Genomic DNA, 25,485 nt, shown 5'->3' on the forward strand with positions numbered 1-25,485 from the left:
TGGAAGCGATTTCTCCCGAGGAGCAGGAAGGGCGGCGGGCGAGGGGGCGAAGACCCCCGCGGGGGCCACGGCTACACCCGCGCCGGGGCAGCCGGAGCCGTCGCACCTCACCTGAGCCGCAGCGCGCGGCACCACAGAGAGCAGCCCCGCCCCGCCCCTTCCCTCCCCCCGCCTTTCCCGCCACGCGCGGCTGTAACGGCCGTAACGGCTGCAACGGCCGTAACGGCACCGCGTGCTCGAGCGCGCTCACGTGACGGCCCGGCGCAGCCCGCCCCGGGGCGGGCGGCTGGCTGGCTGGTTGGTTGGCTTGGGCGTGCCGGCCGCTCCGCTCCCCGCCGGCCGGGCCGGGCAGGACAGGGCAGGGCGGGCCGGGCCGGGCCCCACCGCACCCCACCGCTGAGGAGGCGGGCCGCGCTGGGCAGAGCGCTGCGGGCGGCGCCGGCGGCTGGCAGTTCTACCCTGTCTGTCCCCCCCAGCGGGTCCTGCTCCGCGCTCAGGTGAGACGCGCGGCCCCGGTCGCGCTCCCGCGGGCGTCAGGCGGGGAGGGAGGGAGGCAGGCGCCGCTGTCAGGCGCTGCCCGAGTCTCTCCAGGGCGCTCGCCGGGCCGGGCGCGTCGGGACGCGGGTGACCCAGCGGGGCCGGAGCCGGACGCGGTGGCAAGCTCCGCTGGACCCGAAGGGAGAGGGAAGCTGCGGCGGAGGAAGGAGCGGCGGGCGGCTGAGGCACCGCGGGGCTCGGGGCGGTGTTGTTGCCGGGGGGCGCCGGCCGCCGCCGCCCTTCTTCGAGGGCCGATCCTGACAGGAGCTCCCGGCTCCTCCGGGCTGCTGAGCGGGGCCGCCGCGTCTGGCTTCCGCCCCTGGGGGAGACCCGGCACCTGCCTGGCCCGACCTGGTGTCCCGTTCCCTTCCCCGGTAAGGCTAAAAATGCTGACAGCTCCCTTGGGTGTGCGGGCGGTCCCGCTGCAACGCTATTGAGCTGTTAGATACCGTTAGACGTATTTATTATTTCTCTGGCTGAACACGGTGTAAATAGTGTGCTGGGAGCACTACACCTGATAGGATTTTTCCTTGTTTGTGCAGGGGGCTTCTTTATACGATTCATTCTGGCTGCCCCCTCTCTTTGAAAATTCGATGGACAAAACTGAAATCTGTCTGTATTTCTCTTTCTGGATATTGATCTAGCACATTCACCATAAAAATTAAACTTTCCTCTCATACAGATTCTCCAGGCACTTTCTGAATGCACTGTGTTTGAAAAGCAATTTACTGAATTAACGTAGCATGCACAAAGATAACTTGAGTTGACGTACTAGCAAAGTAACATCTATTGCATGAGCAAAAATGGAATATTCCTGCCCTTGGGTTCCTTTTTAATCTTAAATTATTAATGGGTCTCTGCATTACATCAATGAAATTTGCAATCTGTACAGAGTGCAAATGCACGTAGAAAACCGGATACAAGAGGAGCTGGTTACGAAGAAGGATGTGTCTCCAAAAAGACTAGCAGGAGGGTGAAGTTAGAGAGCCCCTTCTGTTCCTTACAGTTGTTGAGGACCTCTGGGGGAGAAGCAGCAGGCTGTACCCAGCCCAGCTCTTTTGCAGCTCTCAGAAAAGAGGAATGAAAAAAGAGCAAAACTTTTCCCACTTGGGGAGCGTAGGAAGTTAGAGCTTTAATACATACGCTTTTGTTTAACCGACTCGTCGTGGATCCTCTTAAGGCAGGGTTAGTGGCAATCATAGTATCCTATCTTCTTTTAGAACCTGATTGCCAGCTTCTCACCAAATGCCATCATTTGTACGTAGTTAAATAAAGGTATTTACATCACATGTCATTGGTTGCTTTTGTCTATATAATCAATAGAGGAAAAAATTCCTTTATCTCTAAGGGACACCCCAGAAAAAACACACTTCTCTAAACTGAAGTAGGAAGGGCAAAACGCTTGCATTTACTATGGATTCTGGAACATTAAAGGTTTGAAAATATGTTGAGGGGAAATGTTAGTTTAGGTATCAATGGGAAGTAAAATTTCTACTGTCTGTTCAACCATGTAATGTACAGTAAGTGAGGTGTGTCATAGTAAAGATTACAACGGTGAACTAAGGTTCTGCCCTTTCTTTTACTTGAACTTCTTCCAGTATTTGAACTTTTATAGGCAAAAGTTTGAAGTAAAACCATATTAAACAAAGCAGAAACATCATACTTATAAGCAGTTACTTTTCTTCTACATAATCACTCAAAGTTTGTTCAGACATTTTGGGCAGATGTACTGAAAATGTACAGAAATATGAAAGCAATATATAGAGATGATAGGCTGGTAAATGGAAGCTCTTAAGTAGGTTGAGAGGATAAAATTCTGCAATATTGTTAGTTTGGTAATAATCTAAAAACCAAACAAAAAAAAGCCCAACAAAAAACTGGGGGAGAAAAAAAGACTGGATCAACTTAGGCTACTGAACAACCCAAAGGTGGACCTGGGGTGGATTTGAGGAGAAAATTGGGCTGAGTTTTCCTTGAGTTTTCTCTAGCGTCATTGCGTTAGAGGAGTGACTTGTCCGTAGCAGAAGAGGCTCCTATGCCAGATCACACATGGCTGGTTATGTGTTGGCCCCAAGGAGCCATCCAGAGAGCCCAGTGTTCCACATGGTCCCTGCATTCCTTCTGGGCCTGGTTTGCACTGCGATTGTATCACCTGCCAACCTGTGGCAACAACCATCTGCTCGTCCCCTTCCTGCCCGTTCAAAGGAAGTTCCCCACCTTGGAGAATTAGACCATATAAGTACATCCCTCACCGAATTACTCTTTGTTCCAGCTGGCTTTAGTTTCCCTCAGCTTATCATGACCTTACTGCATGTCCTGCAGACAGCACCATAGTGCGGTTGCAGTTGTGGGTGAGCATTAGTTCAGGTAATGCCTGCCCAGGTGAGGAGTGGATGGGAGAGAGAAGGAATTGCACTGCCACGGCCAAAACTGATGCTCTCTGGTGCAGGCACACAGGATAAGAGTCACATAAAGCCAGCTGTCTTTTCAGCTGTGAGTTCCTGAAGACTCAGATGAAGAAGTTGCACATAAGGTTTAGCTGCTCTATTCCTCTGAGCGCAGATTGCCATCACAGAAATGGAAGATCTGCCTCTGCCACCATGGTAGGGAAGATGTTTACAATTTGGAGTTGTAATCAGGCAGCACAATGCTAATTAGGATTAGAACCTTTCTTTTGTGGTCCCAGCTATCTTCAAAACCAGAAAGCCGAACCGAGGTTGAGAGGCGGGGGATAGAGGCCAGAAACTTTATTTCTGTGACGTGGAACTTTTAGGCTTATGCTTTAGTAATGATGAAAATCAGGTTTAACTACATTTCTATCTTTTTACAACTCTTCAAACAACTGGTCTGACTTTACAGCGTAACAATTACAAAAATCTCTTAGCAAGCAGGAGAGTCTCAATGTGGCCTTTAATAGGACAAAAATGTAAATAATTAATGATTTCTGAAAAAGAATTATGAATGAGCTGGTGGAAAGGCTTTACATGTCTGTTTGAGAGTGAGAAGGATCTTGATGTATCTGTGGAGGCCGTATCTGTGGATTTTAATGAGGGCAAAGCACAGAAAGGCTGGTTGAAATGTATGACATCTTGGTGAAATAAAACCAGGGAAACCTCTGAGTTTGTGATCAGTTAAACCAGATCCCTTTTTTTCTGAAAAGGGATGTTCTGAAAGAAGCTGCAGATAACTTCTAATCTACCATCAGTACGGAGGAAACAAATGAACAGTTATGAATGGTACAGTATCACATAAATAGGTATTTAAATAGTTTGAAAGCCCTGGGTGTGCTAATGCCACTACTTAATTTATTATTTGGAGTTTTGTTTCATTGTGGAATAAGGCTGTTATTTGTAGGGCTCACAAAGGGAGCTATGTGTGGAGGCTCTAAGGGCCTGCCTTGGAGAAAGTCAGGGTGAAGACAATAGACAAGATGGTAAGATTCTCAGCAGTCGTAGCTGCATAAAACATGGTAGCTAAGGAAGACTGATATGGTCTTTGCTACTAAAATGCTTATGGATAAGTAGCAAAGGTGCTTCTATGGAAGGGAAGGACTTCTAGAAGGATATACATATCATACCTCTAGCTCTAGTGTCAATTCCAGTGGCTTGTCTATTCAAAGGTGGAATGAGGTGTTACTTCAGTTTCTATGTTCACCCTCACTGTTGTCTTGTGCATGCTATCTACAGAAGGTGGGAATTTCTGTGAAAAACTAACTTCAGTCCTAAATTCAACTCTGAAATGTTGCTGATAAGGAGGGAGAAATACCTAGAAAAGCTAAGCAGGCCGCTAGTCCCTTCAGCTAAAGAATCTGCATTTCGCTTCTGCTTTTCAAACTAGCATGAAACTTCTGAAAGCTACTTGTGTCATTGAGCATTGCTTTTAGGGCAGCATCTGAGGTGAAAACAATGTTGCTCCCACATTAGGTTCTTGAAAACCTCAGCCTTGCTCCTGGATGGGACCCAAGTGACAATAATGCAGACATTTACCAAACCCAATGAAGCACTTCTATAATTAATTTCATTTGGGACCTAAGGTGGAAGCAACACAGAAGTCCCAGTTCACCTGTCATCAGGCTGTCAGCTCATATTTTAGAGTCTTGTCATCTTCTTGAAGGTGGGCAAAATCCCCATCCTCAGACCCTGTTAACTAACCTATGAAGAGCTGGTTAACTGTGATACAGCGATGTTTGGTTCTGACACATAAGCTGTTTTGTTGTTTGGTTTTTTTTAAATCTAAATCCAGAGGAAAATTGTTCAAGAACAAGCTTTATTTGACAGAGCTGTGTCAATCTCCAGTTATGCTCAAAAGCTCATCTATCTACCCATGATTTCTTCAGTGCATTGGAGTGAACAGTTAATACTTTACTGCAGATATTCAATTTACCTGTTTGAAGCTTTGAAAGATTGTTTTGTTGACCAAGCAGTCCTGTTTTACAATATAAAATAGATCATAAGAGATGTCTTTGGTATTGCATGTGTTACAATTTTAGATTGAAAATAGTAAGGTTTATTCTCTCTCTTTTTTTTTTTCTTTCTTTTTTCTCCTTCAGGAGTGCCACAGTAAGAGAAATGAAATATCTTTAATGGAATTCTGCTTTTGATCAAGCTGTTAAAAATGGATATGAACGTTATTTTCTCCTGTGAGGTAAGTATTCCCAAGGAGAAATAAAACAAACCCAAACAAAACAAAAAACCCTGACTCTTTTCACTTAGTGTTGCCTGTCACTGCTGCTGTTCTGTCCAGCAGCTTTTGGTCAGGTATTTTAAAGTTATAACATCTGTGACTTGGAGAACTTTGTACTGAAAGTCTTAACTGAAAAGTTCTAGAATTAATGTTTTCACTTACAGGATTAGTCAGCTTTGTTCTGATATTCCAGTAGACAAAAACAAATGTATAAAGGATCCGCATTGTTGGGGAGTTAGTGTAATGGGCGGCTTCTGCACATAGTAGCTTTTGACCAAATGTCAAGCTTTTCTTCAAAGCATAAAAGAGACGGAAGCTGCTAAGTCTAATTTTCAAGAGTGAATACTTACACAGACTAACTCCAGATGCAGGAAATGAGTGAGATCCTGGGATGAAGAAAGAGTTTGTACCATAAATACGCAGGCACTCTTTCATGCAACCAGGCAGCTTGCTTTTTGCCTGCTCTGTGCAGCCTAGGGAAAAGGTGGGGCTGTTGCCAGCCTGAATTACAGGTGCATATTAATAATGCTTTTGCCAAGTCCCCCACCCAGATCTTCACAGGTTCATACAGTAAGCATGTAAGTTAGAAAAAAAAAAAATACATCTCCTTAATTTAGGATCACAGGAAAATTAAGGTTGTAGGGAACCTCAGGAAGTCATACAGTCCAGCCCCCTGCTCAAATTTTGGAGTAGTCAGTGAAATTAGGTTGTTATCACCCATTGGCCTTCCCAGTCTGTTATATGTTCAGAAGCATTAACAAAAGGTGGTTTTATATCTTGCCATATGTGTTAAAGGTACTTTATAGTAATGCAGCTAGGAACATAACATGCTACTAAAATTTGTCAGAAGGGAAAATATTTTAATTAAGACAGGATTGTACAAGAATGGTCTGTTTCTCTGAACAAAGGAAACGATAAATCTCTGATGTATTTATTTCTTGCAATTACAAATGAAATCTCTACAGGTCATCTAACACAGTGACATGCTGCCAATATTTTCAAGACAGGTTCCCTGCAAGAATGACTCCTTCCCAGGCATCTCTAGAGAATCTATTTATTTACTTTCTCATGTAAGCAAAATTGCTTTCTCATAATAAAGGGAAGGGAAGTGAACATGTTTCTTATCCTGCCTGTTACATGTTACTGAAACATTTCCTCTGAAGTATAAATATTTGTTCATCGGAAAACATAGTGACAATGTGAATTAAAATAAGCATCTTGTCAGGAAGCTTAAGGAGTAATCTCTTCCCTGGGCTCTCAAAGCAAACACAAACCAAGCGTTCCACCCCCCCCATCATTATGTACTACCAAACAGAATGTTTTGTGACCCCTAGGAATAACTACTTCAGTGTTTTGGCCAGGGAGGGTCATACAAAGAACAGGTTAATGCTGTCAGGAGAAAGAGATTTCAGCATTCAGGGCCTCACAGGAGGGTCACTGAAGTGAAGAGACACTTGGTTTGCTTTGGATTTATGCTTATCTCAATGTGCTTTGAATTGATCCCTCAAAATTGGTAATTTAATAGCTTTAATAGTTACATTAGTAATTTAATGAGCCCCCTTGACAGACAAACATATACTTTGCGAACAAAAATAGAAGTCATTTTATAGGTAATGCAGTTCCTGAAAGCCAGTATATAATATTACATGTATGCAAGTTGTGATGCTATGAATTATTTAATATACACTGAGTGATCTCAGCATCACAAAGTACTTATTAAGGCAAATGGCACACCTAAGAACTGCAATATCTCTCTTCACCTCTGCTCCCAGTGTCAAGTCTCACTTCTCAGCCTGATTTTCTGTCTCTAAATGAATTTCTGAGTAACACACGTAGCTTATGTAATTAAGTTACAGAATAATGTTCTTGGAAACTTGCTGTTTCCACACCAGTTTATGTTGCTTCTGTGATTGGGTCTCACTTCTTGAAGAGAACATATCAGCAGGTCTGGACAAAAGTTAACTTATGTATTGTCATGTGGTTGAGTCAGAAAATGCTACATCTGTGGAAGGCATGTCTTTGTAGAGGTGTTATTTGCTCCTTAACATCCCGGTCACAGCTTATTTGCTTATGGGCTTCTGTGTCACTTGAGGCATTATGAGACAAGTTGTAGTAAATTTAGCTCTTGGGTTAAAGAATCTACTGCCCTCTCAGAGATTGCTTTCTCCACAGTCAGTGGAATAAAATAGGTACATGTATGTTAGCCACTACAGCAGAGAATCTGGCAATTTAATTTAGCTGACAATTCAGACAGGTAAAAACAAAGTTCTGGACTGTGCAAAACCAGCTGAGGTGGGGGTGTGTGAAAGAGTAAACTTCAGTACAATTAAATGTAGCAGAGCAAATTTTAAATGTTAAAACTGCTTGATCTAGTTCTTCACAAGCTTATGATTGCTTGTGACTAGAGATTAGAAAATTGGGGAACTGTTGTGTGTCTGTGGTTGGGATGTCGGGGAAGGGGCAGTGTTGCTGTTTGTTGCTTTTAATCTTTGTAATTAAATTTATGTTCTCTATAACTGTCTATCACACACTGTTGAAATCCTGTACTAAGCACATTTCTAACTTCATCATGGGATTTCCTGTGCTTTTAATAAAGGAGAACGAATGATTCTCACAACATCTATGCAGAATTGGGAAACAATTCTTTGTTATTGTTAGGTGGGAAATGAAGAAAGAAATGATGCAGTTCTGAAATGTCCATTTATTCAGGGAGCTTAAGCGACAAGGTATCCAACACAAGAAGTCCAAGTTGTGATATAAAAGTAGTATTGTCACCCGAGTATCCTCTTGCCAACTGGAATTACCTGTGTCTCACACTTTTGGAAGCAAGGGCCTAGCACTCAAGATGAGGATTTGCAACAATAAAAACATACTTAGTATGGTAACGGTACTTGAGCTTTAGATACTTGCTTGTTTTCACCACTTTGTCAGTGGTGAAATGTGCTTCTACACAGGCTCCTAAGTAGGCAGAAGTTCCAATAATTGTCCTGAGTATCAGGTACCGTTTACACTTGAGACAGATATACATGTTGTGGGTCTTATGACTATCCACATTTCAGTTCTTGATTTATGGCTATTGCTTAACACTTGAACTCCTTAAATTTGGCTCCTCTATTTCAGATACATGTTTTCAACTGTTGTACGTGCTTAGGCATATATGTAGATTATTGGTCACTAAATAAAGAGGAACATTTCAAAAAATGCTTCCCAGTCTTTTAAGGAAAATACCTGTAGGTCAGGCTCTTCTTGAGGTGATGCAACTGCCTCCATTGGAATTTCTCCAGGGGTGAATTTGGTTCTTTTAATCCTCCTTTCTTTGTGTGTTTGCAACAGTGGTTCTCACTGGTAACACTATAATTAAGGAACTCTCAATATTTCTCTTACAATAATAGTACAATAACATTTTAGCTGTAGTTCTGAATTTCAGCTAGAAGCCTAATGTAAAAAATAAGTGCTGTTCATCTATTTTAAATTGGAATGGTGGAGAAATATTTATCTTCTGTAACAGATATAGTTTCACAAAATTTTATAGGCAGTTGCCTCTGTCAATAATTCATATCTTTTCCTGCAAAAATATTTTGGAGATGAGGTGGGGGAGGCATTCAGTTCACTTGAGGCTTCTATAATGCTACAAAATGCGCCCTGCTCTAGCACTTTTGCCAATATGTATGGGAGCAAGTAAGATTAATATCTTTGTAGTTATTCCCTTCTACCCTTACCCAGGAAAAGGACTCTTGCCTAACTCAGAAAAGGCTGTAAAGGGTTCTTTAAAAATAAAAAGCTATGTGCCTTGCTACTTTATTGAAAAAGAAAAAAACTGTTAGTAGAATTCATGATGCTTTGGCAATATGACTTCCAAGCAATGAGTGCATGAGAAATTTCAAGGCACTGGAATACTTCTGATTTTGTTAAAGGTCCCTGAGTGACTAATTAAGTTCCAAACCACTGCTGGTAGTTCTAGTTTGGTTTTAATTTTACAAAGGTAAATTCTGCTCCTGACATATGTAAATGCTGCAGTTATCTGTTTGTATATGTATAATTGGAAAGTGATGGTTTTTTCTCCACACTTCGCAAATCACACAGTATACATAGTAGCTTGAATCCTTTAAGCTCTCTGTCTTTTGCCTAATCTGTACTTCAAGCCTGTAACAATACTTTGACAGCTCTTGAAGGTACTATGTTCCGCACCCTCAGTAAAAACTGCAAATATGTGCAAGAAAGATGTGCTTTCATGGTTGATGGCTTTTGAATGGTAGCATTAAAAAAGAACAGAATCCTTTTGCGTAACTATTGCTATAAAACATCATTTGGGAAAGTCTTATCAAACAGCCTGCAGTGAAACATACAAACTGTCTTCATTCCCTGCTTCTTAGACGTGGAATCACTTGTGTACATTCACTTGGATGGATCACTTGTGTGCATTCCTCTGCAATTTCTGCAGTTACCATTATCCTTCAGCTACACAGCTTTGCTAGAATTTACAGAAAGTGTTTCAGGGGGGAGAAAGATGTCCATCAGAACCAACCCTGGTAATTTTCTTTCTGCATATGATCTAAGGCCTTGACTCAGTGGTGAAACAAAAATCTGGTAACTAGATTTGCTTAGACATATGAAGTAAACTGCTAAAATAGCTAAGCAGTGTTTAGACAGTGGAAACCTTGTGCTGATATAATCCTGTCTAACCCAGTGAATTTAAGTTTGTGTTGCAAAAGTGCAGTCTTTGAAGGCAATCTGTGCTAGTGTAACTAAATCATGTCATTAAACTGGGGTAAATGGTTGTAAGAGGCACAAGGTCTTACCTTCCTGGAAAAGCTTTCTCTTTCAAAAAATGTATGGTTCAAAAGTAGAAAATGTGCAGAATATAACAGGTGTTTGAGACTTTGAATTTGGATCTTGAATGGTTAAAGCCACAGTGTTGCTACTATGCAGAATCACACTATTCAAAATAAATGAAGACTCGTACTGTAAACCGGGGGGGGGGGGGGGAGAAGGAATTGTAACCCAAACCAGTACATTCTTTGAACAACCTAGTGGAAAAAATATTAAAGTGATAGGTGTTTCATTCGGTGTTGTTTTGCTTCAGCTACTTTAAGTTATATTTCTTCAACTTTCTAAGACAGGCATGTTGCAACTAATTTGATGGATTTTTTCTTCTTGATTACCACCTGAATTGAAGCCCACAGGAGTCAGTGGAAGCTTTTCCCCATCAGTTTCAGTAGGATTTATATCAGGTTCTTAAACCATAATTGGGGTCTTCTACTTTCGTGTCTAGCTAACTATGGGACAGAGGTGCACACGAGTAAGTTGTAGGTAATAAGGCTGTTTCTCAAAGATTAATGGTGGTGAGATTAAGTTGCCCTTGATTTTAGTATTTAATGCTGCTCTGTTGGCTTGACACCCTATAAAGATCAGAATATGGCTGCTGTTCTTGTATATAAGCAGTGATTCAGAGACCAATAATACTAGTCTTTGGCAACTGCGAAAAAAGAGAGAAAATCCACTTTGTTTCTCTTACTCTCATCACCCCTACCCTACACCTTCCCATTCCTGTAATTAGAGATCTGTGTTCAAGACTTCTCCTTGTGATCTCTTTATAGCACCAGTATAAGCAAATCTGAGCAGTAACAGCATGTCGTTGCAGAGATCTCTATGTATTGCTCCTGTAGAATTTATGCAATCTCTGACCAATATTTCAGCTTCTAAAATTTGGTCTACCTTTTGTATCCTTCTGCATATAAAGCTACTAGGCTTTTAATATGTTAGGTGATTTTCACAAGCCTCAAAAGGCAGGGAGAACATTTATAATGCTTTAAAGAATGAGAGCTGATCCATTTATGTACGGCTTTTAAAGCTCAATACCTCGGATCAAAAGTGAGAAGCAAAGACTGTGTTTGCCATTGAAAACCTCCTCTTGTAGTATACAGGGCTTCCAAGATACCACTGTCTTCGAAACTCAGTACTCAGACAGAAGTGCATTTTGACTGATCTACATAGAGGAGGGACAGAGACCGACAGCTAGCCAGAAGGTGAGACGGACATAAAATCTTCCCCAGCTAACTGTTTGCTATGACTCTCATTTCATTCCACAAAGAAGTTCTTTCCATTCCATTAACATCTGATTAGATGGCAGAAACATTTTAAGAAACTCTGAACAGTTATACAGATGCTAGCACTACAGGTGAGATAATTGGATAACATAGTACAGACATGAAATCAGTTCTTCAAGGTGAGGTTTTGCTCCTGGGATTAGCATTTCATATATGTGTGAATGTTGTCCTGTGAAGTGGAAATAAAGAGTTATTCTGGTATGTCCCAGTCTGCGAAAAGAGGAAGTAGCTAGGGACAGAATTGTCAAGAAATTAGAATAATTCTTCTCATATTAGTCAAATTTTCACTGCTGCATTAAGCATAGCATTACCCTTAATTTTGGTTAGTGAGCTTTATAAAATATAACACTCCAATAGATTGCCATAAAAGGCAAACCATTGATTTTGAAGGTGAATCTCCTGTACCTTGGAAAACACTGGAAAATAAATACTGGAAATAGCTGATGAAACAGGCATGCTTTGAATAGTTGGGAAAAAGTCTTATGAAATTTTGGTGCATTCACTTCCAGTTTCATTCCCTTGCCAAACAGCAAAATGACACACATTCAAGAAGAAATCCTCCTACTAGTCAGTTCCTCCCATTTAGCTTCTGTTTGGAACTGTTTTTATAAGCTAATTAAATCTTTCTTACACATGTTGTAGTTCTGAGGATCTAGAAGCATGGAATATAGCAAATACAAGCTGTTGCAAACTTGTTGCCACTGAAAAAAATTACACATCTAATACAAAACTGTGCTGTACAACAAATACTTAATACAGCCTTGTCCTCTCTGGGCTGTGAATGCAACGAGCCATAAGTCTGCCACTTCTTCCCTTGGGAGGCTCTTACATAACCACTCAGCTGTTTCTCTTGCTGTTCTTCATATTAAGCCAAAATTTTATTTTGCTTAATTGTATCCTGGTACACCTAACTTTGCAAACAGGGACTATTCAAATGAATCCACTCCCTTTTAAGACCAAACTATGCAGCCTGTAGGAAGAGAAGTGCAGCAGCAAAGGCAGTAATAGAGATTTGTAAGGTTTCATGAGAAAGACCGACAGCGCAAGTGAACAGGCTGAGATATACCTGAGTCAGTAGAGTGCCCTTCCAGCAACAAAGGCTAACCACATACCGGGCTGCATTAGGATGAGTGTAGCAAGGAGGTCAATGGCAGTGATTATTCCCCTCTACTTGGCACTTGTGAGGCTGCATCTGAAGTACTGTGTCCAGTTTCAGGCTTCACAGCACTGAAGAGAGATTGACCAGCTGAAGAGAGTGCAATGAAGGGCCACTAATATGGTTATGGGACTGAAACATAAGATATAGACAGAGAGACTGAGGGAGCTGTTTATCTGGCCTGGAGAAGAGAAGGCTAAGAGGGCATCTAATTACTATCTCAGGGACCTAACAAGGTGTTGTAGGGGAAACTAGACTCTTCTCACAGTTGCACAACAAAAGGACAAGAGGCAGCAGTCACAAGTAGCAGCAAGGTAAATTCTGACTGGATGTAAAGAAAAACATTTTCATAGCGAGTGGCTAAGCAATGGAACAGGCAGGTTGGAGACTGTGGACTTACCATCCTTGACGTGATCAGGCTTTGAAGTTAACTGTGCATTGAGGAGGAGGTTGGACTAGATGACCTGCAGAGGCCCCTTCCCACCTAAACTGCAATTCTGTTGTGGTGTGAGGTGAGGACAGCAGGGTTAAATATGGGAGCGGGGGAAGGCAAAAGCCAACATCCTACACGAGATTAGACTAAAAACTAAAGCACTGTTGAAATATAACCCTCTGAAAAAGTGGTAGGTATCTAATTTTTATTTCAAATTATAAGTATTGGCATTTTCCTTCTCTAGACAGTCCCTTTCTTGTTTACCCAGCTGTTTAAAATGTATGCATATATCCCTCTGCTAGTGAAAAAGAATGTGGAAACACAATTCATACGGCAAACAACTGGTGCTATATGTCATTCACAGAATGCTCTAACAAAATCTGGTGCACTGCAGGCTTCTTAACTGATGATGGTCTTGCACTATATTTAGCATTCAGTGAGTAACTGAAAAAAACCCTAACAAATAAATGCATAATGGTCTATGTTGGTGTCTAATGCACACAGTGAAGATATCATTGTATACATTACATGTCTCCATCTCTGAGAATTGAGACAGTTGTGTGGGATAGTATCAAAAGGGATGGAACTGGCCTAAGCAATTTGCACAGTTGGCTGAGAATAGATGTTGACATCACTAAATAGAAGCACCTTACGTCAAATGCTAAACTCTGTCCTTATTACACCAAAGAGAATAAAGGACTGCATACAATAGATAATAGTTTTGAAAAGAAAGCTAATTGTGAATGCATAAGCATTTGGCATGGGTACATTACAGTTCTGAATGCAAACACATTAATACAAAAATTGCATTGTCAGGAAATGACTTGAATTTTATTTCAATGTGTATAGAATATGCATTAACATAGTTTTTTCAAGGCACTTATTCTCTTTATGAAATTTTTTTGATAAAATCTAATTAAATATATCCTAATCCATTACAGAATTAGTTAGAAATTATTTTGATCTACCCACATAATTAAAGCCTCTAAAACTAATTGTGGGGAAAAAGTAGATTTCAATAACAGGAACTGGGTAATTCTGATATTTTCATTCACATGCTGCCAGTTGGCTGAGATTATGTATATCACATACAATGGGTCAATGGTGAAGTCCACAACTGAAGTACCACATGTCTCCTTATTTTGGTTGTACAACATTCATTCTTGTTCTTTTGAATTGTTGAAAGCAGGTTTCACGGACTGTACAGAGTACCTTCTGTCCCTGTGAGATTGCCATATGCAACATGGAGCCCATATGGCATAATTTAACTTACTTTGTTTTACTTAATACCTTGTGCATTTACGCTTATTTCTACCAACAGATCTTTTAATCTTAACATGCTCTTAAAGTCTTCTAATATGAAGGGCCCTTGCATTCAGGGATAAGGGATAGAGAGGAACATGAGTTTGTCCTGTACTATTGAGTTTCATTTTTGGACTGTCCTAGGCTGCCTCTGCAATGTCAGATCCGTGTTCTCTCAGTGCATACTCAAGCCCAGTCCTGTAACTGTCCATGCTGACTGTTATCAGTGTGTATAACTTGTCTTAGGAAACTGTGTTCATGCTTGGGCGTTACTACATAAAACAGAGGGGAAATAATCTCAGTTGTCCTGTATTAAAAGTTTGAGTGGGTCCTCAGAGGTAGCAAGGGGCCACATGACTAGATTTTTTTTTTTTTTAAGCAGGCATCCGTGATAGACCCTACCTAGACCTCTTAATACAGGGAAGAATCCCTTGCTTCCACATGGCCTCGAGTCTGGGATGTAGACTTTTTCAGAAGGCTGGTAAACAATATAAAAACTAAACTCCAGACTTACTTACCATGCTTAGACTATCATTCTTCTGCAGATACAGCAGACTTAGATTATGATGGGATGGTAAGAAGCATAGACTAGTCCATTTCCTCCTCTTCCAGAAGAGTTTTGACAAAGAAACTGAAGTAAATGCTTGCAGTCCCTCTTCCCGCACCTCCTGTTATCCTTGACTGGTATTTTTTCAACCCATCTACTCCTGAGCCTTTCTCTGGTGTCTCAGGGGTGCAGAGGATGAAAGGGCCTGAGGGTACTGAGCTTCAGCATTTCTGAGCTGGTAGAAAGCTCCTTGAAGAGTTCTGCTAACACTGCATGTTGGAGCAGCCTCTGAACTTAAACTAACTCTCCAGATTCAGGAGTAGAAAGGTTATTTGTAAATTCAGTTACAGTTTGATGTTCTCTCCTGATGTTTTTTAATCATCTGAGAAATATATTCTCAAAAACGAAAGGTTAATTTAGCCCCAGAGTAACAAAAAAGATGTTGGAGCATATGGGAATATACCTTTACATTTGTACTTCCAAATGCATTTTGTGATTTAGCAAAACTAAAATAATTCTAAGTAAGTAGAATTCTCCATGGGTGTGAATGCATGTTTTAATTTTTTTTTTTTTTTTTAATCCATTTGTTCTCTAAGTTGTGTGATAGTGTTAAAAGCACATAATGGAGATGCAACAATGGGCACATTTGGCAGCCCATAATCATGTCTTGGAAAGCTGTACATACTTGGCAAAAGCAGACTCTGTAGTTAAATGCTAGTCATCGTCCAATTCCATGTCCTTTAGGATAGCTTGCAAAGATGGAACTTATTTCCTTCTCCCTTTCACTCTAGCTGTCATTCTCCCCTGAAAACAAATAAAAAAAAAAAAAAAAAAGAAAAATCCAAGCTGGCTATCTGGAATACTTAAACATCTAATTGAGTAAAGCTTTACCATTACTACTCATATATTTTTAATGCTTATGCAAAGTCGGTGGGAATGCTTGTGGTTTTTTACTGTGCTTTCTTGTATCAAAGCCTCGAACCTGTTGGTTGATCTACACCCTATTAGAGATGCATTTCAGCCACTTCTCAAGGTGTGTCACTCAAGTTTATGGTCAAAACTCAACTGTTTGTTTAAAAATTTGGAAAAACATAAATACGGTTCAATAGGATTATGTGTCAGAGAACAGAGTGCTTCTAGCTCTCCTGGAGTTTTATTTTATACTTTGCTGGAAAAGCTGCAATCTGAATTATATTAGAAGTTACATGTTTGTGGTGGGGAAGGACTGAATGGTAAAAGTTGCTATAGATGGTCATTAAAGTGGAAACTACATAGTAGCAAGTAGCTGTTTCCACAGCTGCAGAAGCCTTTAGGCTCTGGGTACCCTTTGATGAAACAGAAAAAAAGAGAGAAACTTGAGACCTTTTCTTTATCCCCATCAAAAGCAAAGCCCTGTTTCTCTTTTTCCCATTTTAACCACCTGACTAATCTTTGTCATTGCTGTATTCTGCTAAATTTACTGTTGTGCACTAAAAAAACATTCTCTCTTTCCTGCCCTCTTTCTTTATTCCTGTAGAAAAGCTCTGTAACAAGCTTGCAAGCAGATCTAAAGGTGGTGGTGGTGTTTATTGCAGTCCAATACTTCTTGAGTCAGTATCAGAGCAAGTCTGGTTGCTTTGTATCAATTTTCTCCCACATGATGCTAACTTACCTGTTCTGGCAATAACATTTACTCTGTTTGCAGCAGTGACAGTCTAGGTGTGTTTCATAGAGACGTGGGGTTCTAGCTCTGTGATTTGTCTTCAGAAAGTGATCATTTAGACTGTAAAACAAAAGTACCAATAAGGAATTAAGATTTGCCATATGGAAACAGTCCAGTAAAAGGAATACCCTTTTTATCACCCTGCCAATTTTTATCAGCCTGCTTTGCTCAGCCCCCTGAATTAAGTGGGATGAACCTGGGTCTTATTGTTTTCTGAAGAGTTGCATGTCCTAGAAACAAGTGAATACACACGGATTGTTGTTCTTGCATAGAATGAAAATTTTTAGCCCTCATTTGTGGAGAAAAGATAGTTCATGTAGAGTTTGAAACTTATCTGTTGACTTTTTTTACTTTTTGTTGCCTTCATTATCAATTTGATATTTCTTTGATTGCAAGCAGATGTCTGAGTGAGGGCTGGTTGTTTCTGATGCATTTGTCTTGCCCATCCAAACACTGTGCAAAGCTAGGAAAGTAACACTTAATATTTGCAATGATGCACGTTGTTCTTCTGCACCTAAAAGCCTCCTGTGATATGAAGTTGCAAACTGTAATTTTTCCTGAAGTAGATGTACTCAATTGAAAATTGTTGCTGTCTGACCTGGTTAATGTAAGTTTGGCTTCTGGGAATTTGAAAAGTGTAAGTAATGGACGCAGTTGGATGCTGTTAACCTATTATTGGTACTGTTAACTGTTATTGGAAGCGGTGTTTTTAAAACAACTTTATAACATGTTTTCCAAAAAAAGGACTGTATTACTGCTACAAGACTGTGCAATGCATGAGTCCAGGTTGCTGTAAGAGAATATTTTGTTTCCAATGGTCACAGCTGCGTCAAAAAGTTCCCTTAGCTGCAGCAGTTGTGCCCATGCCCCTTACTGGTTAGTTACATTTTTGTCGATGTCAAGTGGTGAATAGAAGAGCCGGAGAGCAGTGTTTTAGCAGGGAGCCTGGTCTGAATTGTGGGTGCTTTTCCCAGTTACAGACAGGGACTTGAGCCATTTTCAGTGGTTAGAAAACTTCAAGTCTAGAATATCAGCTTAAGAGAAGGGGGGGTTGTTGTTTAATTGTGCGTGTCTGTTTTACATGAAGGGTTCAAATATTAGTGAAAATGGAGTATCCAGGGAGGCCTTCAGGACCTCTGCATGGTTTGGATACACGGCATTTACAGGGTGTGTATGCATACGGGGAGGGGGGGGGGGGGGGGGGCGGTATTCATTTATTTTTGACCAGTTTCGTGTCCGACCTCTTCCCGTGCGGGGCCGTGGCAGAAAGCCCCCGCATTGTGCTGGTGCCGGGATGGAGGAGGAGGAGGAGGAGGAGGAGGAGGAGGAGGAGGAGGCGGCGGCTGCCCCCCCGGGCTGCCCCCGGGTCGCGGTTGCGCGCTTTCCGCGCTGCCGGCAGGCGCCGTGAGACGGGCCGGGCCGGGCCGGGCGGAGGCGGCGGCCGGCGCAGCTCCAGCCGCCGCCCCTTTACGCGCGGCGGCCCCGGTTTCATGAATGAAATCCAATCGCCGCGCTAAAAATAGGACGCGGGGCTGCAGACGTCACGGTGCGCGCGGCTCCCGCCGGCCTCGCCGCCGCCCGACTCAGCGCCGCGGGGCGGGCCGGGCCGGGCCGGGCGGGGAGCCGGCGGCATGCTGCCTCCCTGCCGAGTCGGGCTGGCTGCTGGCACTGCCCCGCCGCTGTAAGGAGCAGCGGGAAGGGGGAGCGGCGGCGGCGGCGGCCACCCCCGCCTCCCGTCCCGCCGGGGCCGGGGGGCCAGCCCCGCTGCGTGCACCCCGGCTGCCGGGCATCCCGCCCTCCCGGGTAGGTCCCGCGTCGCCCGGGCGCGATCGTGCTCCAACCTGCCGGCGCAGCCTCCGCGGCTGCGTGTGCGGGGCCGGGTCGGGCTGGCAGCCAGCGGCTCCGCAGGGCGCGGGTGGCGGTGCCCTGCGCGTCCCGTCTGGCCGCAGGTGCGCTCCCTCCTCGTCGGGAGAGAGAGGAAGAGGCATCGTCCCCTTCCCCAGGACGGGGAGGGCCGAGTCCTTGATGAAGCAGATCTGCCTGGCTTCTTCTTCCAGCGAGGCCACAAGGCGCCAGGCAAAAATAGAGGGGTGCGATGTGTGCGGGGAGCAGAAACCTCCTGGCGCTTGGTACTTCTGAGTGTCATTTACTAAAAACCCGAAGGATTTCTCTTTCTCCCTCTTCCCCCCCCCCCCCCCCTTCTTTCCCCCTGCTGCGTCTGTGGAGTCTGTTGTGGGTTGCTGTGACAACAGCCAGAGGCTGCTGGGGGGGTCTTGCAGCACACGTTATCAGGTATCTGTGTCGGGACCTGTTTGGGGGCCTTAGAAAGGGGCTGTAGAGACAAACCGTAGCAGACTTTAATTTGTTAAGTCAACCTTTAGTGGGTGTTGTGGCATCCAACATCTAGAGCAAAGAGAAATCAGTCCCTGTACAGACTGAGGTGCACTAGTTGGAGAGCTCCGAGTTGCCTTCTATTGGTCAAGGCACTACTCAGGTTTCTGAAGGCAGCAATATACTTGTTTAAAAAAATGATAATAATAAAAGAAAGCCCTTGAAGCTCTGCATATGGTCACAGTGAGAGCAAGGAAGTGATGCCAGAATATTCTCAATGACTTTGTTCATCCTCGGTTTATGTACTATTTCAGGACACACAGCTGACTCAAAGCCAAATGTTCAGCTTGAGCTGTAATAGAAGCTGAGGTGGAAATTAGTTTGTTCAGTGTGCTCGAGGGGAGTTCTTAAGCTACTGGTCTTTCTAGGCAAAAATAAAGCATGAGGGGAGAAAACCACCATTGTTAGGACTACATTAAAGAGTTGCGATATGACTGCTCAGTGTAAGTAGCAGTTGAATGGCACACATCTCTGTACAGGCTGTATTTCAGGATCGAGAGTCACAGTACATGGAAACAGAACAGCTTAATTTCTTTTCAATATTTTTCTGAGGTCCTTTCTCATTAGGTTATGCTTTTCTTCTATATGCACATTGGACTTGTATGCCTGATTCTATGTCTCGGGTATACAATGTATCTACACACTATTAACAGGAAAAAAAAAAACCCAAACCCAAAAAACCAAACTTGGTGAGTTCAGTATTTGTACCAGGGTTCTTTATCTAAGTGACATAATACTCAAGGAACATAAGATCTGGGGCAGGCTGATATGCGTAGAAGTATTTTTATACAAGAAGAAATAAACATCAATTTTAGCTCTGGGGAGCTTTCTTAAACTCCTGCAGTTTCAAAACTCCCAGCTTCACAAATACTGTAGAGCATTAGGCTGAGAGGAAGAGCTGATCACTTGACCAGTAAATCCTGATGTTTGATTCTTTGTTAATACATTTTATTTGCTGGAAAAAAATGCTTAAGTCCTGCATCCAGATGTTGCCCTGTGCTGAAGGAGATGAAAGGACAGAGAAGCCTAGAAGTAGGAGAAGCAAAGGAGCAACAGGTGTTTGACATGCTCCTCTCTTGCTCCCATCTGTCCTGCCAGAAGAGTACCCAAATGCTGTAGAATGAAGTATGTGCTTGGGAGGGAGGGAAAGGAAAGGCTGAGCAGTCCTTGCTGCATGCAGCAGACTTGCAGAGCAGCTCATAGCAAGGCTAGTCCGACTGGTGTGAATGTACCCTTGGATCATTGATTGGGTTTCCATAAAAGAGGTCAAAACCTTGTGCTGAAGGAGTGAATGGTGGCAAGGTGCATGACCTAGAATTGGTGCAGCCTGCAGTACCTGTGGTGATAGTTGGGCCCTTTGTTACTAGGGGTAGGTTCATGAAATAAAGTTATGGATTGCCTTTGGTTCCCATCCAACACCATCCTGCTTTTCTGTTTTCCTCTTCCTTCTGTCTGACATGAAAGATGCAAGATGGCAATTTCTCTCTTCTTTTTTAATTTTTTTTTCTTTGCAAATGAGTCTCTGTGTGGTGCTAGGCATTACAAGTAAACTCCACATCTACTCGTCTCCTGCACAATTCAGTTAATGTCACTGGATTTGCATTTGGGACATAAATGCAGAACTTGACCCAAGATCTGAAAGTAGCATTTATCTGAAGTCTGCCATCCTGAAGTATTTACTATTCTAGTCAGTGTTTAGGTCTTTGGGGGGGTTTTACCTGCTGTCATTATGAGATCTCACTCTCCTTGTGTAATTTCCTTGTAGCAATCACATGTGGGAGTGAATAAAATCACATATAATATCTTTCTAAAATCACTGATTAACAAAGAGGAGAATGCATGGGAAATATCACATAAAGTTCAAGAAACAAGAGCCTGATTCTGTCTTTTGGAAGGAAAACAGCACAGAAAGTGAATTCAACAGCGCTCTGTGCTAGAAGGTCACCAGTGTCTCTGGAATATTTTTCTTTGTAGCTCTAGCAAAACTTGATAAGTATTCTCCCCACAGAAATGCACAAAAGTTGGGAGAATGCCTTGTTTGGTGGTTATTGTTCCTTCTGTACTGTTGGGAACACTGCTCAGAATAACGTCCTTGCCAGAGCATACAATGCCAACACCTGTCTTTATAAATGGGTAAAATCAGTAACAACCTTTGCAACAGTTTCAGTAGTTTAATGCTGTACTGGCTTCTGATGCTCTTAACTACCTAAGAGTAAAATCAGGGATTTCATGGAGTTTATTACCATGAAACCCAGTAGTGTTGAATCGGGCTTTTCCAGTGATCCTTCTCCCTTTAATCTTGAGTTTTATATGTTATCTCAGATACTCTTGAGCATCACAGTCACTAAGGATTCAGCTGCAGCTTTGTCCCAGTTATGTTGATGCAAATAACAAACCAGGAGCCAGAGCATCTCATGCGCTATCTGCATTAGCAGGTCCTGTGATGTGGTAGCAGGGGACCTGGGGATGAAAAAGTTGGTGCTGAGAACCCAGTGTCCACACTGCACACATTTCAGGGGCAAAGGTTGTTACTTCAGATTACCTTTAATCTGGCCCTATGGACTGAACGCTCACTCATTAGTGGTGGGTGGTGCATCTTTTACTTCAGATTCATCTGAAAGGAATTTGGTTTGTGCACTCTGCAGCTGCACCATGTGAACCAAAGCATGGTAAGTGGTGATGACTGGGATATTTGCTTCAAAAATGTATTCTTGATCTGAACTAAAATGCTAGTAGAGGTGCACCCTTAATCCGCTCCTGCAGTGTAACCTTTTGTTGCAGAAGGAGGACTAATCTAAGGACTCAGTGTACAATGACATTTTATGGGTGGCTGCTTTCTAAAGTACCAGCTGTTTGGTGATGGTTATCACCATCAATGGGTATTGTCCATTCTTCAGTTACTTGGTTCTCAGCCACTTTTATTAATGTCAGCCACAGTTAATTTCCGTTTGTGATGATATGACAGATTATGACCCACAGCAATGCGAGATCTTGGTCACTGCCTTGTCCCCTGTGTCTGCTGTGGTCATCTCTGGTAAATGGAAAGAGCAGTCAGTTGTAGCCAGGTGTATCCGGAATCCTAACAAAATGCGTCTACAAATCCAAAGTGCGAGCCTTAAATCAGTCATGTACCAGCTATGGATTATTTCCCTTTTTCTAGGTATGGGTCCAGTGTGGTCACCCTTCCTCACATCTCTCTGCACAGCAAGAAGAAACAAAAGGAGGCACAAGGGACTGCCCTGTGTTGTGGCCTGTTCTTGAGGTAGACTCTGAAGAATTAGTGAAGGGAGGGGTGGCAGTGTTGCAGGCCTTCTGACCGTATAGAAAACACTCATCCCAGATTCTCACATACAAGGTTCTGAAATGGTTAAATGTCCTTCACCTGCTGTATGGATTAATTTCTAGAGAGGTGATCTCATCAGAAAGGATATCGCAACGTATGTCACAGGTCAAAATAATACCTAAGCGGCTCAGTGTAATCAGCTTCTTGATTTCTGCCCTTCAGGTCTTCCAGAACTTGTCAGAAAATTGACATAGTTCAAGTCTAATGCTGAGTTTGCATCTGGATCTCTCTTTGGTCTGGTAGACTGTGAGTGTGTATAGCACAAAGACAGGTCCTTGTGGACTGCACATTTTCAGGAGGTTCAAGAGAATCAGTTATTGTACCTAAAACTGGATGTTATCATGCTCAGCTATTGAGCTTCAGGGCAGTCTGTTTTATACAGTAATGTGGGAAGAATTTGTATTTTGCTAGTATCTCTGATTTTTGGTCATCTAAGGAAGTGCTCCTTCTTACTGATCAAAAGGTGTTGTGTCATCACAGAGGTAGGTTGGGCTTGACAAAGGGTCCTAATAACTAGCCTTTAGAAACAAACAAATCTGGAGTCAAGCAGGCTCAGAAAGAGCAGACTGACAGGCTTCTGATACTACAAGCCATGAATTATTATCCCTGTCTCTACAGTTTCTACAAAGGTTGTGGCAATGATATGACTGAGAAGTTTTCTAGGTAAACAGAGAGATGTCTGTTCTGTCTTCAACTTTACATCTTCCTTAGAGGCTGCTCCTTTCATTTCTGTGTTTGGCCATGGTCAATTTTTTGCTTCTTTTAAAACTTGATGGATAGAGCAGGGATTATAGCAGCTGAATGGAGGCTTTTGAGAACTCCTTTCTTCCAGCAGGTAATACAAAGTAAGGTGTAGCATCCAGGATTAAATCCGATGCTTGTTGGCCAAAAGCTGTCATGAAAGAAGCTGGTTCAGGCAAGCCAAGTAGAGTCTGTCTTGATGACAACCTCAGTACCTACCTTTTCCAGCTATATCAAATTTTAGCAGCATTCTGTGGGATTTATTTCTTTGTTGATACTGGCTCTAAGATGAAACACCCCAACTATCCCAGAACAGCTGAGAAAGGGTAGAACCAGGTTCTGCCATTGTGGAAGACAAAGGCATCCCTGCTGACCTGTGCTCTCCTTTTGTGGGCAGCAACAGCCAGGGTTATCTCATTTATCACCTCGTGCAGTGAAGCAACATTTCAGTCAGCTACCCTTCTCTTTCTACCCATGGTAGATCCAAGTATCTCATGTTTAAGATTGGGTTAACTTCAGAATATAAGGGCTTTTCTCCCATTCCCAGTCATTGGCTGTATCTGTTGTGTTCTGTTGATGGGCCAGGTAGTTGATAAATTCCAGGGTTGATCTTGAATTTCTTCTTCCTGTGTCAGTCTCTTCCTTTTCAGTCTTTTTGTGTAAACTGCCAGAACTTTAAATAATGGCAATAGGGCAATGCTTCTTCATCCTGGGATGAGAATCCAGCCTGATATGCATCATGCCCATCTTTGTCCCCTGGTGACCTAGTGATCTGATCCCACCTTGCGTCTTATTACCCTTTGTCACCAGCTGGTTCTTTGATGCTGACAAGGAAAAGTTTTTCTTCTTAAAGCAATCTCCCCATCAGCCCTCCTGCAATTTAATAAAACACTAATATTAGTTTAAACCTTGTGAAAAATGTTTTGTGATGATCTTTCAGCAGCTAATATAGTTTATCTGTTACTTGATACCATGTTGTGATTTATTTCACAAATATACTTGGTGGGGCCCTAAATTCGTTGATTAAATTGAGCCAAACCACAAAGCAGCCTTTTGTTCCTTAACCTTTTCCCAAATTAGAGCTGTCTGTGAATTCTATGCTCTTGCACAAATGAACAGTAAGTCCCCTTGCTTTTTCCCCTGGCATATATGTGTTAATCCGTTAAGATTCTGCAACAACACATGGCAGGTTATATATTGAGAACGAACATTTCACAAGCTTGTTCTGGCTCATGTGCTCTTTGGTCCTTGCCAGCATGCTGGTGCCTTGGGGTTCTGCAGTATAAGGTAGTGACTTCAGTGCCTGAAGAACTTGGCATTTTGCATCTCCTTTTCCAGTTTCCATAGCTGCAAGCAGTAATTTTGCAACTTGGGGATGGAGGCAAGAGCATTGCGTAGTCTTGTAAATTTTCTTATACTGCTTTTCATGTGTTGCTGCGTAATGGCTCTCTGAAGGAGTCACTCCAAAACTATGCTCAAAAATACATCTCCAGAATAGATTGATATGTGGAATACCTACAAATGGTCTTTCATATAGTTTCAAAAAAGTGTGTTTTTCAGGGATAAATGTTGATGGTCTTACCACCTTACTGGCAGCCTGAGTCTTAAAAATAATTCCCACTTACACCATTCATATTCAATAACGGTAGATTTTGGTGTCTTTTTCCATTCGATTCCTTTAATAAAATTGTGACGACGTAATTGTGGTTGGCAATCTGTTTGTTTTAAGGACTTCCAGGTTTGCATGTTTGGTCAGATTACTTGAGACAGGTTGGAATTATTAATTTTTTTTTCCATGGAATAACTTAAAGAAAAACTTTACTGAGCTGGCAAGGTTCTTACATGCTGTCACGCTGAACCCTCAGCTGAAGAGTTTGCTCTTAACACAAGAACTAAGTGACATCCTTGCTTGTTTTCATGCTAAGAGGTGCTATGTCAGTCTTACAGGGTGTGTTTAAGTACTGAGCTAAGAAGTAAATGCCTGCAGGATCACTCCATAATCACTGATTAATGTAGACACTCTTAGTGATTTGTTTGTGGCGTTTTGCTGAAGAGAAAAGGGTTGAATAATTAGCTACTGCTCTTTGAAAAAAATCTTGGTTATGTTTGTATATGCTAAGTGATGATTTAAAATATCTGGAAATTCCAAAATGGGCAGTTAGCTGCATAGGCAGTGAGATCCATAGGGGTGGATTCCTGATCCTGCACAGGGAACTCACTGTAGGGTTTGGATCTTCATCCGCTTTCTTTCCAGCAGAGAAAAATGCAATTATAGCTTTAAATATATTAAACTGCATTCTTAAAACAAGACAAGTTCATGGTTAGGATCTGGTTATCTTTTCTTTATGAATACACCTACATTAATACAGAGAGAGAGAGATTGTGTGTGTGTATTGTGCTTAATCTGTGTAGCAGTGGACTAGATAATCAAGTGGTATGCTTCAGCTACAGATCTTTTGGAAAATTTAGAAAGGCAGTGTTTCATTACTGAGGCTGACTAGCCAGAAGGATCTGCATCCTATGGCAACCACAACTGGTTTTTA

At 42.3% G+C, this 25,485-nt stretch overlaps 1 protein-coding gene across 5 annotated transcripts in view; it reads left to right on the plus strand.

Annotated features, from left to right (window-relative positions):
• The first annotated feature begins 271 nt into the window (after nucleotides 1-271).
• Nucleotides 272-25,485, plus strand: part of RHOBTB1 (Rho related BTB domain containing 1) — a 56,744-nt gene continuing 31,530 nt past the window's right edge. Inside the window, exons 1-2 of one of the 5 annotated variants that reach the window (XM_069795994.1) lie at nucleotides 272-497; nucleotides 5,087-5,181. The gene's annotated coding sequence lies outside the window, so the exon portion shown is untranslated. Of the gene's footprint in view, nucleotides 498-596; nucleotides 912-4,480; nucleotides 4,651-5,086; nucleotides 5,182-18,045; nucleotides 18,271-25,485 lie in introns of those variants that run through there. The other 4 variants (XM_069795990.1, XM_069795991.1, XM_069795992.1 and 1 more) reach the window with 4 other exon arrangements.

Source organism: Haliaeetus albicilla, chromosome 11, assembly GCF_947461875.1.
Source record: "Haliaeetus albicilla chromosome 11, bHalAlb1.1, whole genome shotgun sequence".
Classification (NCBI taxonomy): domain Eukaryota; kingdom Metazoa; phylum Chordata; class Aves; order Accipitriformes; family Accipitridae; genus Haliaeetus; species Haliaeetus albicilla.